The sequence below is a fragment of the Marmota marmota genome, unplaced genomic scaffold, assembly GCF_001458135.2.
Source record: "Marmota marmota marmota unplaced genomic scaffold, marMar, whole genome shotgun sequence".
Lineage (NCBI taxonomy): Eukaryota > Metazoa > Chordata > Mammalia > Rodentia > Sciuridae > Marmota > Marmota marmota.
The window spans coordinates 6,640,438-6,657,112 of NW_026000229.1; the positions used below are offsets into that span (position 1 = coordinate 6,640,438).

The 16,675-nt window shown below is 36.3% G+C and overlaps 1 protein-coding gene across 9 annotated transcripts in view; it reads right to left on the minus strand.

The window, feature by feature from the left end:
- The window catches only part of Peak1 (pseudopodium enriched atypical kinase 1), a 262,298-nt gene that overhangs the window by 209,579 nt on the left and 36,044 nt on the right, over nucleotides 1–16,675 (minus strand). For 2 of the 9 annotated variants that reach the window (XM_048793224.1, XM_048793221.1), the window contains exons 1-3: nucleotides 12,416–12,738; nucleotides 11,332–11,355; nucleotides 2,560–2,640 (exon numbers count right to left, since the gene is read on the minus strand). The gene's annotated coding sequence lies outside the window, so the exon portion shown is untranslated. Of the gene's footprint in view, nucleotides 1–2,559; nucleotides 2,641–11,331; nucleotides 11,356–12,415; nucleotides 12,739–16,675 lie in introns of those variants that run through there. The other 7 variants (XM_048793223.1, XM_048793219.1, XM_048793226.1 and 4 more) reach the window with 4 other exon arrangements.

Here is a 16,675-nt window from a genome sequence, read left to right on the forward strand (position 1 = left end):
AGGAGGAGGAGGAGGAGGAAGGGGAGAAGGAGGAAAAAGAAGAATCTAGCAAACCAGCAGGCTGGGTGGAGACTATTCCCCACAAAGGGACAAGTAATAGAAGACCCTATAAGATGATATGTCATGAGCTTTGTAATGTTTTGAACAACCAATAAAAAAAAAAAAAAAGAAGACCCTGTAGCCACAATGAACTTGATATATTCACAGAAAAGGCCAATGTAGCTGCAGTTTTGTGCACTCCAGTGTTTTCAAGAAGGGCAACAAATGAGATCTCAAAGTGCCACAGCCATTTCAAAGTCATCACTGGGGGGAAAAAATTAAACTATGACCAATGATCATTCATGGGATTAAAAGGAAATGAACAAGTAATGAAACTTGTCTAAAAGGAAACTTTCAACAGACAAAAAGAGAAACATGAGTTTTAAAAAATGGCACCAATACAGAAGTTTTTAAATCAGAAAGGATCAGCATCAGAATCCTGCCTAAATCAGCACTGTCAATCACACCAAAAGCAATGGTGTTCTAAGTAAGGTCAATATCTAGGGCTGGCATGCCTGGACAAGGGGGTGTCTGAAGTTTTCAATAGGAAATAGTAAAGCATAGCACTCATAAGTGAACTCTAGACAAAAATGAATATTTCTGGATGTGTTTGTCTTAATCCTTACTTGACCTACATATTTCAGATAGTCCAAAGATATTTCAAAAAGCAAAGGGAAAACAACAGAAAACAAAAGTTTTCTTTAACTGAGGTACATGTCTTTACTTCAGCCACATGCTTTTCAAAAAAAGAACCTTGGCACCAGAAACCTGAATTGGAATCCTACCTCTAGCAGTAATCAACTGTGCAACTCCCTTAGTCTCAGTTTTCCTTATCAGTAAAATGAGGCTAATATTACCGGCCCTTACAAAATTGATAGTAATTACCAAATGAAATAAAATAGGTGAGGATTAATGGATAATAATAACAAGGGGAATGGTGAAGGTAAGCAGATGAAAGAAAAAAGTAAAAATAATAATGTTCATAATTTGTAAGAGCTGAACTCAATGTAAATGGTACTTACCTATAAATAAAAGCTCAGGAAATGAAGTCACCAGCCTAGAGTTAAAAAGCTGGCAGAAAAAGGACTAAAATCTTGCTTAATATCTACATGTAGAATACCTATAAAGCACTTTGATATATAAAATCCAATTGATCTTCACAATAAAATACTTCATTTGACTCATAAGAAAACCTAAGGCGCTAACACTAGCCAGCCTAACTAGAACAATGACTAAAACCTATGACGATACTGTATCTCTTAAGACAGAGATTGAAAGCCTTTCTTACTCATAATTTGATTAATATTTTAAAAAGGATGCCTTAGCAAGTCATTCCTTTCTTTAGTTAATAATTTTTCAGTCACGGGCTGGGGATGTGGCTCAAGAGGTAGCGCGCTCGCCTGGCATTCGCGGGGCGCTGGGTTCGATCCTGAGCACCACACAAAAATAAAATAAAGATGTTGTGTCCACCGAAACTAAAAAATAAATATAATAATAATAATAATAATTTTCAGTCACATATAAAGATATATTTTCATGCTGTATTTAACAGAATCAATCAGCTTAACATAAAAATGTTCATAGTAAAAGTAAATTCAGTTCCCAAAAACAAGTTTTTTAACATAGTTCCCAAATTAAAATTTCAATTAATGTTGGCTTAGAATAAGATAGCAAAAATTATTTTTATTCTGTTTGTATGCAGATTATTTTATGATAGGATAGCTGAGTTACTGAGTTGCTAGATGTTTTATCATAATCAAGTAATCCATTATTTCTATCATTAATGATTCTCATATTCACATACTTAACAATCAGTTCTTTAAATTGTTCTTTTTTTTTTTTTCATTTTAATGCTAACCCTTCTGCAATTAGGTCAATCAGTTCTTCCTACTTAAGTCAAGATGATTCACTTTCAAATAAAAATTGTTACAAATATTGCATTATTATGCAGCTGAGGGGACAGGTAGGCTGGGAAACTGATTTAATGGATTCAGATGGAGATGAGCCAACTGAACAATAAAGCATTTAAATAATAGTCACATTTATAAGACATGACATGCATTTGAATGAATCAAAAAAATATACATTAATATTTGTGTGCAAAATTGCAGAGGTAAGAAAGAGTACCTGGGATAACAACAGAGTTCAAAAAACGGATATGAATGAAAAAGTAAGCAGTGGTCAGAACAAGGCACAAAGAACCTTTAAAAGGTCATGTGAAGAAGTTCGAACTTAAATTAAATCTCTATGAAAATTGTGAAGCACAGAAAGGTTTTGAGCAGGAGTTTTAGAGAAATTTTTCCAGCCATACAACAAAAGAATAGACTTGAAAGAATAAAGTTGGGGACAATTAAGTCTAGAGGACCCATTAAAAGATTATTAAAATCGCTACTGTTGTTAGATCAGGTGATAAGATTTGGTCCTCCTGTGGCCATACCTCTCCCCAAGTGGTAAACAGTACAAAGAGCCAATAGGAAATGCCTCACTGCACCTCACCTCTAGGAACTGCTTTCCACCTACCTGGAAACCCAGGACTTCCTGCTCAAAAGACCCTGAGCCCACTCCCAGGACAGCTTCTCAGGCAGGCATGATATAGTTAAGCTGAAAGAAAAGATAAAAATAGCTGCTAATAGGAGATGGGGGCCGTGGAGAGAGCTTAGACATTTAACCACAATTTAAAATAATATATTTTATTTAAAAACTTTTAAATATAGACATAATTTAAGAATTAACAATTTCATGCCAGGCGCAGTGCTACAGGCATGTAATCCCAGCAGCTCAGGAGGCTGAGGCAGGAGGATCACAAGATCAAAGCCAGCCTCAGCAAAAGCAAGGCGCTAAGCAACTCAGTGAGACCCTGTCTCTAAATAAAATACAAAATAGAGCTGGGGATGTGGCTCAGTGACCTAGTGCCTCTGAGGTCAATCCCTGGTACACACCCCCTAAAAAAAAAGAATTAAAAATTTCATATCATATATGTGCTTAATTATTATTTGTATCTAGAAACCTAAGGTCATTTATGATATATCGTAGTGACCTGAAGTTTAAAATTTTTTAACATTTCAAGAAGATATGAAGCAATTCTTCGACAGATACAAAGTAGTTTCATTATATGAGAGACTTAGCAAAGTGATACATTAGATAGTCAAAGCAATCTGAAGTTAGATTTTCCAGATGTTAATAACAGCTTGAGTTAAACACAAATTAGATCACTTAGTACAGGATCTGTGTGTAAACTAAAGGCAGTTATTTAATATTTAAAAAAAAAAAGGTGACTATATAGACTATATAGTACTGCTCTTCTCATTGGCATACACAGATGCCCTCACATTAAACAGACAGTGAGCAAAACACTGTAGCAAGCATCTGTTGGCTAATGACAAAGAAAACTATGAACCCTTTGAGGCCAATTCCGTCCAGTTGTAAGTGTGAAAGCAACAAAAACAGGTAGTGCTTTTCAATATCAACCAAATAGGGCTGGAGTTGTAGCTCAGTGGTAGAACACTTGCCTCCTAAGTGTGAGGCCCTAGGTTCAATCCTAGCACCACATAAAAACAAAAAGGAATTGAGTCCATATACAACTTAAAAAAAAAAAAAATCAACCCAAATAACCAGGAAAAAGAAACTCCGATGCTTTTACATTTTTGTGTGGCAATGACATTCCAAGTATTACTCATGTATACTAAAAAGACACTTAAGAAAAGCTAAATCTAAAAAGGCAAAAGTCAAAATATATAAATACATTTTATTTTCATTCCACTGTTCTTTGTATCAATACTCATGGGAAGGAAAATGATTGGTCTAAGAAAGGTATTAAAAACAAACTACAAACTAGGAAAAGCTTGTCTTCTGCATCCAATCACCCAACCACTTACATTATATTATTTTTTGGTCCCTATTTCATTACCTTTTCCCGCCCCCCAATTCCCTTCCCAATAGTTTCATATTGTCCAGCACTCTGCTTCAATGTTCTCAGAGACTTGTCCTGTCCCTTGCTCCTGTGTTGAAATGTGTTATGCCTACATTTTTCTCAGAGTGCCACATGATGTAATAAATGAACAGCACTCACAAACATCCTTCCATTATTCCTTTCCTCTGGCCTTGCCTCCTGTCTAAGATTAATGCTTCCACCTAACCTCCAGACTAGACTCTCTCCTGCCTTCCGAGAAACATCAAATACCCTTTACCTTTCCTATATCTTCAAATTTCCTCATTAGTATCTTTCCCTATCTAAAACAAACAAACAAACAAACAAAAAACAATTAAACCCTTATCTTAAAAGGAAAATAAATGCTGTTGAACTTACCTTATGGTGGCCTCCCTGATAGGCTCTGCCTTCTCACCCTCCTTCCCCGCCTCACACACAAATATACTTCCCAATCCACAGCAATATGACTTTTGTAAACACAATTATATTAACATAAAGGTTTTTAATCTACAGGTCATTGAATTTTTTTTATTTGTAAATGGACACAATACCTTTATTTTATTTACTTGTTTTTATGTGGTGCTGAGGATTTAACCCAGTGCCTCATACATGCAAGGCAAACGCTCTACCAACTGAGCTACAGCCCCAGCCCTGAGACCATTGGATTTGTGGATAGAATTTAGGAGAAAAACTTTGATGGGAAAATAAATTATTTTCTCCAACCTCTAATTTACTATAGTTATATTATATGCCACAATAACTTGTATATTATGTTAAATAAGCATGTACACTTGATCATAATTAGCTTAATAACAATATTTTAATATAATGGGTTTCCTTTGTAATCCTGTGCATTTTATTTTATCCATCTGTCACAGACTATTTTTCAAAGATGCTGCAAAAATATCTTCCATCCCACATAATCTTCTGTAATGTGAATTTACCACTCCTCCATAAATATGTGGAGTCTAAGTCCCCTTCTCCTTGCATCCAGGTTGGCATTTACTTGCTCACGACAAGAAATGGTGATGGAAGTGACACTGAGTGACTTCCAAGACTAAGCCAGAAGAAGCCATGCAGGTTCTGGTACTAGGTTTGAGGTGGCCTGTTACACTGCAACAATTGCCAGAATAGAATATAATACCTAAAACTGGGGTATGACATAACAAAAACCTAAAACATGTGACCCTAGTTTCAAGACTGGATTGTGGGTACAAGCTGGAAGGGCCTGAAGGATCTCACCAGCAAAAACCCAGTAAGCCTTGAGGAGGCTACTGGAAAGGCCTTAAGAGCAAGTAAAATGTCATCTCAGAAGGTGGAAAAAGACCCTTGTTATGAAATGGCAAAAAACTTAGCAAACCACTGCCTATGGTAAGACAGAAAACAGAAAATGTTGAAAATGAATTGTTACTTCTAACTAAGGTAATTTCTAAGCAGAATGTCCAAAGTGTCAACTGGTTTCTTTTATATGTAAAGCAAAAGGGGCAAATGGAGATGAGCTAAAGAATAAAGTACTTGTTTTCAAGCAGAATTTAGAGGAAATAAAAAAGAGCCAGCAACTGCTGGGTTCAAAAATAAACTATTTCTCATCTACAGTCTCTCCCAGCAGAGAATGCTCAGTAAGGAAAGGTCTGAGGACAAAGATCAAATACAGGATACAAAATGGAAAGTCTGGTCTGAAGGTAGAGATGAAGCCAAGGCTGCTGCTGTAAAATCCTTTGCTGACAGTTTCTCTTGTGGTTTCTTCTTCCTGATCTTTTTTCCCCAGTGCCCTTTTCTACATATGTCCACTAAATCTAGATGTCCCCAGAGATTTTTGTCCTCAATCTTGATTCAAGTCTTTCTTCAACCACTCCTGAAATTCTATTAAGCTCAATATCTCTCCCTCCCTTCCTCGCTCTAACTCTCCCAACCTCCCTCCAAGACTACAGACAGATCTATGCATCTCCACTTGACTATGTCAGAGAAAACTCAAACTAAACATTTCAAAATCCTGTCTTCCTCCCTACAAGTTCCTTCTATACCTAAACATGAGCTGGAAATAAATAGCCCCACTATCCACTCAAATGCCCAACCTGGGAATCATCCTTGATTCCTGCCCCTCTTTCCTCCCTTCGCCACAGCAAGATCTTATCAATGGTCAATTTCTACAGATTCTACCACAATCTGTACTCTCTAGAGTCTAGTCTTCTTCAAGTTATATCCTGTCTGGACTACATAGTCTTCTAAATAATCTCTCCATTGCAAAATATCTTTTTTGTGTGTGTGTGGCATTGAGAATTGAACCCAAGGATGCTCTACCACTGAGCTATATTAACAGCCCATTCCCCTTTTCTTGAAACAGGGTTTCACTAAGTTGCCCAGGCTGACCTCAAACTTGTGATCCTCCTGTCTTAGCTTCCCAAGTAGCTGAGTTTAGAACCACACCCAGCTTCCAAAATATCTTCAATTCTACTCTAAAAACCATCCTAAAATAAATTAATAGCCACTTTAATCCTATTTAAAATCATTCAATAACTCTATAAAAACCCTTTAATAGAGGGGTGTGGTAGCTACTAAGGAGGTTAAGGTAGGAGGACCACTAAGTTCAAGGCCAGCCTGGGCAACTTAGTGATAGCCTGCCTCAAATAAAACTAAAAGGACTGGGGAGTGATAATGGCCAAAATATATTGTTATGTATTGTTTGTACTGATATGTTAACAACAAACCCCATCATTATGTACAACTACAATGCACCAATGAAAAATGTGGAAAGAGGAAAAAAACTGGCTGCAAATGTAACTCAGTAGTAGAGTTGGGTTCAAATTGAAGCATCATCAAAATAACAAAATAAAAAACCCTTTGACAGCTGGTTGTGGTGCTCCTGTAGTCTAGACTATTCAGGAGACTGAGGCCCTCCCAGTCTATTGTCCCTGGAGAAAGTACATAAGAAAGAAAGAGAGAACTATGAGATATTACTGGGGCATCTAGGATCCATGTTGATATGCTATGTGTGAGATGGTGGTTCTGGCCTGAGGCAAGAGGCAGCCCAGCAACACTATGGAGGAACAAACCAGAAGAACTGCAGAAGTTCTGTTTTGCTTCTCTTGTGACTCAGCACCTGTGTGCATACAACTTGGCCCCATATATATACTACTCAAATGTCTGGTCTTTTTGAATCTTCAAGAAAATTAGGAGCTGAGTAAAACAGCTGGCTATATGCTAATCTTTCCTGACTGCTGCTTTGCATCCCTCTCTCCTCCAACACAAACCCCAGGATTTTTGCAACCATAATCTGAGGTGCCTCCTCATAAAGCAGATTTTTCCTCAAAAGAAAGTTTTAAAAGTGGCCTAGGGTAATGCTGTGTGGGGTAAGGCATTTTGATGTAGGCTCTCTGAAGCCTGGGCTCTCTAATTCTTATTCCTGACTCTCTGTACAAGCAGTGTCTAATAAAGAAAACTTCAAATACCGAAGAATAAATGTAAAACAATACATATTAGTCTGCTTGGGCTATCATAACAAAATACCATAGACCATGCAGCTTAAACAACAGAAATATATTTTCCTACATTTCTAGAGGCAAAACGTCCAAGATAAGGTGACGGCATGATCAGGTTTTAGTGAAGGCTCTCTTTCTGGCTTGCAGATGGCCACCTTCACACTGTGGCCACACATGACAGGGAAGAAGGAAAGCAAACTTCCTGGTGTCTCTTCATATAAGAGGGTGAATCCCATTGGATCAGACCCCATCTTCATGATCTCCTCTAACACCAGTTGTCATCTGAATGTCCCATCCCCAAATATTATCATACCGAGAGTTAGGACTTAAACATGTGAACTTTCAGAGACTCAAACATTCTGTCCATAACATCTCCCCACCCTGTGTGTGTATGTGTGTGTGTGTGTGTGTGTGTGTTTACTTACAAAACCACAGGCAAATTCAAGGCAGAATTTGGGCCATCTCCAGAGCAAAAGATGTAGGTTTTTTGTTTGTTTGTTTGTTTTAAGTGAAATTTGGGCTAGGCACAGCAGCACACACCTATAGCCCCTATTACCTAGGAGGCTGAGACTGATCACTTAAGCTCAAGAGTTCAAATACAGCCTCGCAGTGAGACCCCATCTCAAAACAAAAATTAAACTAAATACTAATATCATACCACATGAAAAATTCAATATCAGATAGAGTAAGGTCCTTAGTGTCAAAACAACTTTAAAAGCTTAATGGTTAAAAGAGTTATCTTTTGACCTTGGAGTAAAAAAGGCCAAAAGAGTAAAGAAATGGGGCTGGGGCTGTAGCTCAGTGGTAGAGGGCCCGCCTCGCATGTGAGAGGCACAGGGTTCGATCCTCAGCACCACATAAAAATAAATAAAAATTTGGGCTGGGGATGTGGCTCAAGCGGTAGCACGCTCGCTTGGCATGCGTGCAGCCCGGGTTCGATCCTCAGCATCAGGTACAAACAAAAATGTTGTGTCCGCCAAGAATTAAAAAATAAATATTAAAAAAAAAAAGAGTAAAGAAACATTTCTTGGTTCTGGGGTTGTGGCTCGGTGGTAGAGCTCTTGCCTAGCATGTGTGAGGCACTGGGGTCTCTCAGCACCACATATAAATAAATAAAGGTCTATTAACAACTAAAAATAAATAAATAATTAATAATGCTTAAAAAAGAAACATTTTTCAAGATAAGTTTGACTATATTAAAACTAAGAGCCATTTGTTCATTTAAAAAACACCTTGGCCAGGTGTGGTGGTGGCACATCCCTGTAATCTCAGTGACTCGGAAGGCTGAGGCAGGAGGATCACAAGCTCGAGGTCAGCCTCCACAACTTAGCAAAGCCCTAAGCAACTTAGTGAGGCCCTGTCTCAAAATAAAATACAAAAAAGGACTGGAGATGTAGTCTAAATGGTAAAGCACCCCTGGGTTCAATCTCCAGTACTGCCCCTTCAAAAAAAAACACCTCAAAAGAAAAAAAAGATGTTATAAACTAAGAAAAATGTTCAAATTCATACAATCTATACTGAATTATTATTAAAAACATATAACGCATTAACATACACAAAAAAAAACATGGAAAGTTGCACAAAAGACAAGAGGCATTTCACACACAACACATGTACTGAACCAATAAATACATGAGGAGCTGGGTTGTTACTCAGAGGTAGAGTGCTCACTTAGCATGCATGAGGCACTGGGTTTGCTTCTCAGCACCATACAAAATATAAAATACAGATACTGTGTCTACCTATAACTAAAAAATACATATATAAAATTTAAAAAATAAATACATGAAAAAGGTTCAATACCACTAGGGATCAGGGAAGTTTAAAGCAAGACCACACTTTACAGGAAAAAATAGTAAAATCCTTTGAAGTGAACTTAAAAAGAAAAAAGACTAGTGAATGTCCTTCCTAGCTCAAGCATCCACTATTTCCACCTTTCAAACTTTCAATTCTATAAGTTAAAGAACACTAGTTATAATGCAAATTATTCTTATCTACGGAAAGCAAATTACTTGTGTCCAATGGGACAAAATTGGTAATTGTCCAGTAGAGAAGTTCATTTTGTACTTACTTGAAAATTTTATTTCACCATTCATTTATTGCATGTAAATGAGTAGCTCTTGAGAACTTCCTTCGAAATGGTTTTAACATCTTACCAGTTTCCTCAGTAATTAATGAGTTAAATAAAATAGTTGACAAGTGTTCATTTCCTATCCATAAGAGAATCATGATTATACCGTCTTCTAAAAATTATCCTTAACACCACACTTAGAATTCAACATTATCTTTATATGTGAGGGGGAAAAAGACACCTTTCAGCAATAAAAGAATCTTCAATCTGAGGATATCACCAGGCTTTACAGTGAAAAACTGAGAACTTATCGCCTAAAATCAGGAACAAGCCAAGATGTCTGCCCTCACCACTTCTACTCAATATTGTACTGACACAAGACTCATACACAGAATCTATAAAGCATGCTTCTAAGCAAGTAAACAACCCAATTGAAAAAGTAACAAAAGGAGAACAGTAGTTCCCTTTGGTAAGGAGAAAAAATGTTAAGGAATCCAAGGGAACTTAAGAGGTAATAAAATGTTCTAAAGCTTTATAAGGGAGTGAAATGAGTATAAGCATTTGTCAAAAGTCACTGACCCATATATTTAAGATTTGCATTTTATTATAAATTGGAAATTACACATCATTTTTTAAGTTTGTCTTAAAAGATCACTATAGATACTACTTTGTATCATTCAATTAGCAAAATTAAAAAGTCTGAAAAATATCACATATTGTAGGAATTGTAAAATGACACGATTTCTTACACATTGAAGCTATGAGGGTAAAATGGTACAACTCCTGGAAATAAGTTTGTTTTCTCTCTTTCAGATTAACATTACTACCCTATGACCCAGGAATTACATTCAGAGGTACATATACCCAATGGAATCTTTTTCACATGTACTGCAAGAGTCATATAGAGGAATGTTTCTTGTGGCACTGTTGAAAATAGGAAACACCTAAAAACAGGGTTATCACCTCAGGAAAAAATTAAGCACAATATGTCCACACAAAAAAAACTACATACAAATATACATTCATAGCATACTTTCATAAATTGCCAAAAAATGAAAGCAAATCAATGTCCACTAACTAATGAATGAAATATGGCCTGTATGTATTAAGTCCGGCTCCTGGCCATAAAAATACTTATGAATGGTTTTTTCAGCCCAACCATAAACAATTACAATTTAAAGGCTTCACAGGGATAGCGGGATTCTCCCCACCAGACTTGACACAGCCAGTGTGTAGCAACATATAAAGACTCAGGCCCCAGCTCGCCATGCTCTTAATTTTAGCATTTCAGCATTCCTAGCCCAAGTGACTTCATCCAGAAAGCTCTTCATGGCCTTTAGTTGAGGCCTTTCCTCAGGCCCTTTGAAGAGGCTAGGAAATATTGAAGATACTTTTCCCTAGGCTGCCTCTGAACTTGTCCACTCATAACCATTTCACCTTTCCCCTGGATCCATAAACTGCAAAAACCTTTTGTTGAAGGCTTCCTCAGCAGTGAGACCAGTGAGACCACCTCAACCTCAGGGAGCCTACACTTTCTCAGAGTTAATCTCTTACTTATCCTAATGCAGTAAATGATTAAAGACTTGACTGTTACTTTCATTTTGGCCCTTTTCTTAAAATTGACTACCCAGACAGACACCTAGAAGCTCAGCTCTTTACCAGTTCAACTCCAGTCACAGAAAATGGAATATTATTCAGTAAGAAAAAGTAATGAAGTCCTGATAAATGCTACAACATGGGTGAACCTTGAAAACATTTTGCTATGTGAAAGATGTAAGTCACAAAAGACCCATAAATTGTACAACTTCACTTACATGAACTGTCCAGAAGAGGTAGACCTATAGAGACAGTAAGTAGATCAGTAGCTGACAGAGGCTGGGGGTGGGGGGTGGTGAGTAGAGACTACTAATAGTATTTTTAAGAATGATGAAAATATTCCAAAATTAGATTGTGGTATTGGTTGCACAACTCTGAAATACAATAAAAACCACTGAATGGTACACTTTAAATGGGTTATTTTATGGTATGTAAATTATTTTTCAGTAAAGGTGTCACAGGAATTGAACAATCATGCCTAGGGCAGTAGTGGGATGGAAAATTGTAAAAAATTATAATGTTCCATAAAAGAGTTTGTAAATTACTGAATGATTCTGAATACTAAACTGCTATGCTGACATTTATCTTTTAGGAAAAAAATACCCTGCTGACAATGACAAGAATAGTTTAGAGAACAGCTGGACTCAGGTGGAAAGACCAAAAGAGAAACTTAAAATGGCCCATTTAAATTTTTTTTAAATGAAGAATTTCAAAAATAAAAAAACTGAAGAGGACTCGAGTTAAGACAGGTAGGAAATGGGACAGGGCTAATAACCTTACCTTTATAGCAGAATGCTATTTATAGAAGCTTTCTGTGGAAGGGAAACTTTCTATAGAAATTAACTATTAACATACTAATGGATATATCTTTATTACATAGGCCCCACAAATGGAGGGAATTATAGAAATAATCAAGTCCAAGAAGGTGGAGAAAACTCCTACCAACTGGCCTATTAAAGCAGTTCCCAGTTTTAATCTATGATTAACTAATCAAGGATTTGTCTTCAAGACTATCAGATCATAATGCCAATATCTTTCTCAAGTATGTCAGAGAATATCAGTGTAACTCCATTTTTTTAGTATAAAAACAATGGAAAAATACACTAAAAAGTATTTTATTGCTAGAACCAGTTTTGTTTATTTCAGGCAAATGTCATACAAACAAAAAGTAAAAGCATGCTATATGTAGTATTATTATAAATAAGGAAAAGACATTTGGTGTTGTCTTAAATTTTTCAGAAACACATCTTTCTTATTATAAAATATATTTTAAAAGGCGAATGTATTTATAAAATATCTCACCTTAGGTTTTTAGAGAAACCACAAAGAAATGTCTACAGCATCAGCTCCAGTTTAGGCAGATACCTGAATTGAAGAGGGGGGGGGGAATCAGACATGGTCAATACAACTAAATCTGAGTGGATAATTTAATTCTTTCAATAGGAGAATACTAACTTGATTGTTTACTCACAAATTTTTGTGTTCAAGTTTTCTTTAGAAATCTTTAGAATATTGAGAATTAACAACTTCTGCTAGACTTTGATTATTTAATATTAATGATGATTCTTGAAATCTATCAAAACATACTATGTGCGAGGCCAACCTTACACGTGACTGAGTTACACTCCCCGGCTGTGTGCTGAGGCTCTCAGTCACAGAAATGTGGCACCCTTCTTGGGTGCGAGGGTTGGTGCATGGGTGTGTCTTGCTACAGCCCCATGGGTAAAGCTATGCTCACCTGTTTCTTTGTAATATAACCACTTACCCTGTTTAGGATAGAATCTTCCATGGAAGTGCCTTGTGTGTGTCCCCTTCTCTTACTGTGCCCTTGGGTGTGGCCTACCCAGGTGTCAGTCAGCCTGCTGATGTCCACTGACATCATGAAGATAGACTCAGCCCCCTGAAACCTGACCCCTTGCCTCATTTAAATAGCTTCTCCTCAATAAAAGGGGTCAGCGCGTGCTCTCTCTTTCTGCAGACCCTTAAGGTCAGAGGAGCCATCACAGTGATCCCAAAGAAAAAGGTATTTGTGTCTCTTGTGTGGTTATTTCATGCAGCCCAGTTAGCCCAGTTTAACTGGAGTGACCCCTGAGCCTTTTAGTCGCGAGAACAGAAACCCGGCAATACAGTATATTAAAGGAGAAAAAAAATTAACTTCTTTTACCAGTTCAATCCTTCAACAAAATATTTTCTAAAAGTTTGCACTCCCTATAATATTACCACCCTGAATGCCCATTCCCATAAAAAAAATATAAAATTTAAAAATCTGGAAATGTAAAAGTAAACCAATAGCACATGTTTATAAAGCCTAAGTAAAAGGGAAAGTTAAATAAAACAAACGTCTAATAAATATGAAAAACGTTTCTCTATGTTAGCAAAAAGAAAATCAAATTAAAATGATCTGTCATTTCATCAATGTAAATGAAGTTATTTTAAAAATAAGATGTCATTAATATATTTCAGTTTTTCTCTTCACCGGACTCATGACAGGATTGTACTTCACTGCCTTCTTTCAAGTTAGGTATAGCTAAATACTTGCTTTAATTACTGAAATGTGTGTAGATATGAGAGATTTCTAGATATAAACTTCAAGAACCAATACACAGCTGGAAGACCTACCCACTGCTACAGGGATTATGTATGCAGTGATGAGGTGGAATTTCCGATGAGGCTGGTTAAACAAACGGCTCTGAAGAAGTAAGACTCCTGATGATACACATTAGACATAAAGCATAAACAAGAAAGAAGCTTTATTGTATTAAGCCACAGAGCTTCTCAAGATTATTTGTTACTACAACATAATCTAGTCTATACTGGCAGCTACAAACAATAATATAATATGATACTAAAATATATACTATTATAACAATGCAATAAAAGAGGCATCTTTGCACACTACTCATGATAGCACAAACTGTTATAATTTTTCTGAAAAGCAATTTTGCAATATGCAACAAGAACCTTAAAAAATTCCAGTTCTACAGGGACTTGATGGTGCATGCCATTAATCCCAGCTACTCAGAAAGCCAAGGCAGAAGGATCCCAAATTAAAGGCCAGCCTAGGCAATTTAGCAAGACCCTGTCTGAAAATAAATAAAAGAGTTTGGGTGGGGGGATGTAGCTAAGTAGTAGAGAGAGAAGGATGCCTCTGCACTTGGATGTGTTTCCCCCAAGGTTCAGCTTGTGTCTGTAACCAGTGAATGTATAAGCACCGCCAATCACCTGCAAACCACATCTATTTGTTTATACTCTTTATACCAACAACTGACAGGCAAGTTGTGGCTATTTATAAGATCTGTTTGCATTGGTGATTATTTGTTTACCTAATCTTCCTGAAAATAAGTTTAAAATTTTCACAGTGTTTAATAGTGAATACATATCACATATTTTGAATGTACTACAAATGTGAGAATGTGTTTATAATGATGATATGCATTGATCATTCACTTAAAAATTTTGTGAGTTTAGAGTATTTGCTTACTTAAAGGATTAAAGTTTTTACAACTGTAAAACTCCAAGAAATTATAGAAAAACAAATGAAATGCACAATGCAATAAGTAGGACAATACATTAAACAAAGAGAGAAGCAAAAAGTATTAGATTAACCAAATAGAAATATAGATACATATAATCAATGAGGAAGGACACAATATGGGAAAAGACTAGTTTCAGCAGTTGAGCATGGCAATTCAAGATTGGGAACATGTGTATATCTATGTGTGTGGTATGTATTTGTATATGTATTGTGTGTATATATAAGAGTGTATATGTTTTCCTGTATGTAAAAGTGTATGTGTGTACAAACGTGAATGTGCATTTACAATTGTGCATATTTGGGGTTAGTTTTGAAGTTAGTGTGTATGGGGGACTCCTGTATACAGGAGTAACTTCTCCTGATAGAAAAATCTGGCATACATACTTGATTACAGAGAATATATTTAAAGCAAAAACAAGACAACATATAGGAGAATCTAACCCAGAAACGCAATTAAACCAATGAGCACTGAGATTAAATCACTCTGTTTATATAATATGCTGTTTTCTCAAGTCTGATATTTGAACTTTACTATATTAAAAAAGTAACAAATTGTTCATAATTTATAACAGAATACAAATAAAGTATGTTATTTATAAAAACCATTAAAATCCTCATGTGTTAATGAGTACACAGCTAGTAAAGAGGAGTAAAATAGTCTCAGACATCAGAAAGTTTCCAAAGCATTTAGAAATGAAAGACAACCTGAAATGCAAAACTATCAAGACTGTAGGAAAGAGAATGAAGAATTCTCGGTAACTATTAGCTTCTTCTTTTATTTTTTATTTGTCCTTTTTAGTTATCTAAGACAGTAGAATGTATTTTGACATATATACATGGAGTACAACTTCCCATTTTTGTGGCTGCATATGATATGGGGTTACATGATCATGTATTGATATTTGAACATAGGAAATTATGTCCAATTCATTCTACTGTCTTTCCCATTCCCATTCCCCCTCCCTCCCTTCCACTTATTACCCCCACTCCAATCCAGTGAACCTCCACTCCCTACAACATTGTGAGTCAGCATCCGCATATCAAACTATTAGCTTCTTGACCCTTAGAAAATATAACCTGTGAGCAGACAATGAAAATACAGACAGATGGAAAAATACCATCACCAAGCCAGTCTTGGTGTCTAAATTCTAGAAATTTTAAGTTCAGAAATAAGCACCTCAGTCAACTAAATAAGAAGTTGAACTACATTCTGGAGACCAAATCCAGTCCATGGATAGTTTTGTCTGGCTCTAGAGCTAAGAATGCTTTTTACATTTATAAAAGGTTATAAACAAATAAATAAGAATATGCAACAGAGGAATTCTGTGGCCACAAAACTTCAAATACTTACTATCTATCTGGTCCTTTACAAAAAGTTTGCTGACCTCTAATTAAATAATTCATAAATAGATGAAACAGGTTTTAGTGATGGCTCAATTCTGCAGATTTAAAAGCGTACCATGGCATCATAGTATATTAGAACTGGCACTTTACATCCCATCGTGTTATTGGCTCTGTTCTCCCTTAGGGAGTAATATAATAAAAGGGAGGTAGAGTAGGACAAGCATTCTCTCCTTCAATTCTCCATTAAGCCCTTCCTACACACAACTAAAGTGAGCTGGCCAGGCACAGTAGTGCAGGCCTATAATCCCAGTGAATCAGATCAGTTGAGGGAAGTTGCAGCAATTTAGTAAGGCCCTAAGCAACTTAGCAAAACGCTGTCTCAATAAAAAAATTTAAAAAGGGTTAGAGATGTAGCTCAGTGGTAAAGCACCCCTGGGCTCAATCCCCAGTATCAAAACAAACAAACAAAAAAGAAAGTCATTTTCTACTTTCACAACTTTGTCACTATTTCACTCATATTCTTCAAGCTAAAAGGATCTATTTAGCATCTTGTTCTTTTTATCATAAGAACTGTGGTTTATACAGTTTCCCTCCTTAGGACAAGAATTCCCTTCTTCACCTATCCAAATTCTTACCATCCTTCATGGTTCAACTCAACATCCACGATAACTTCAAGAAATTTA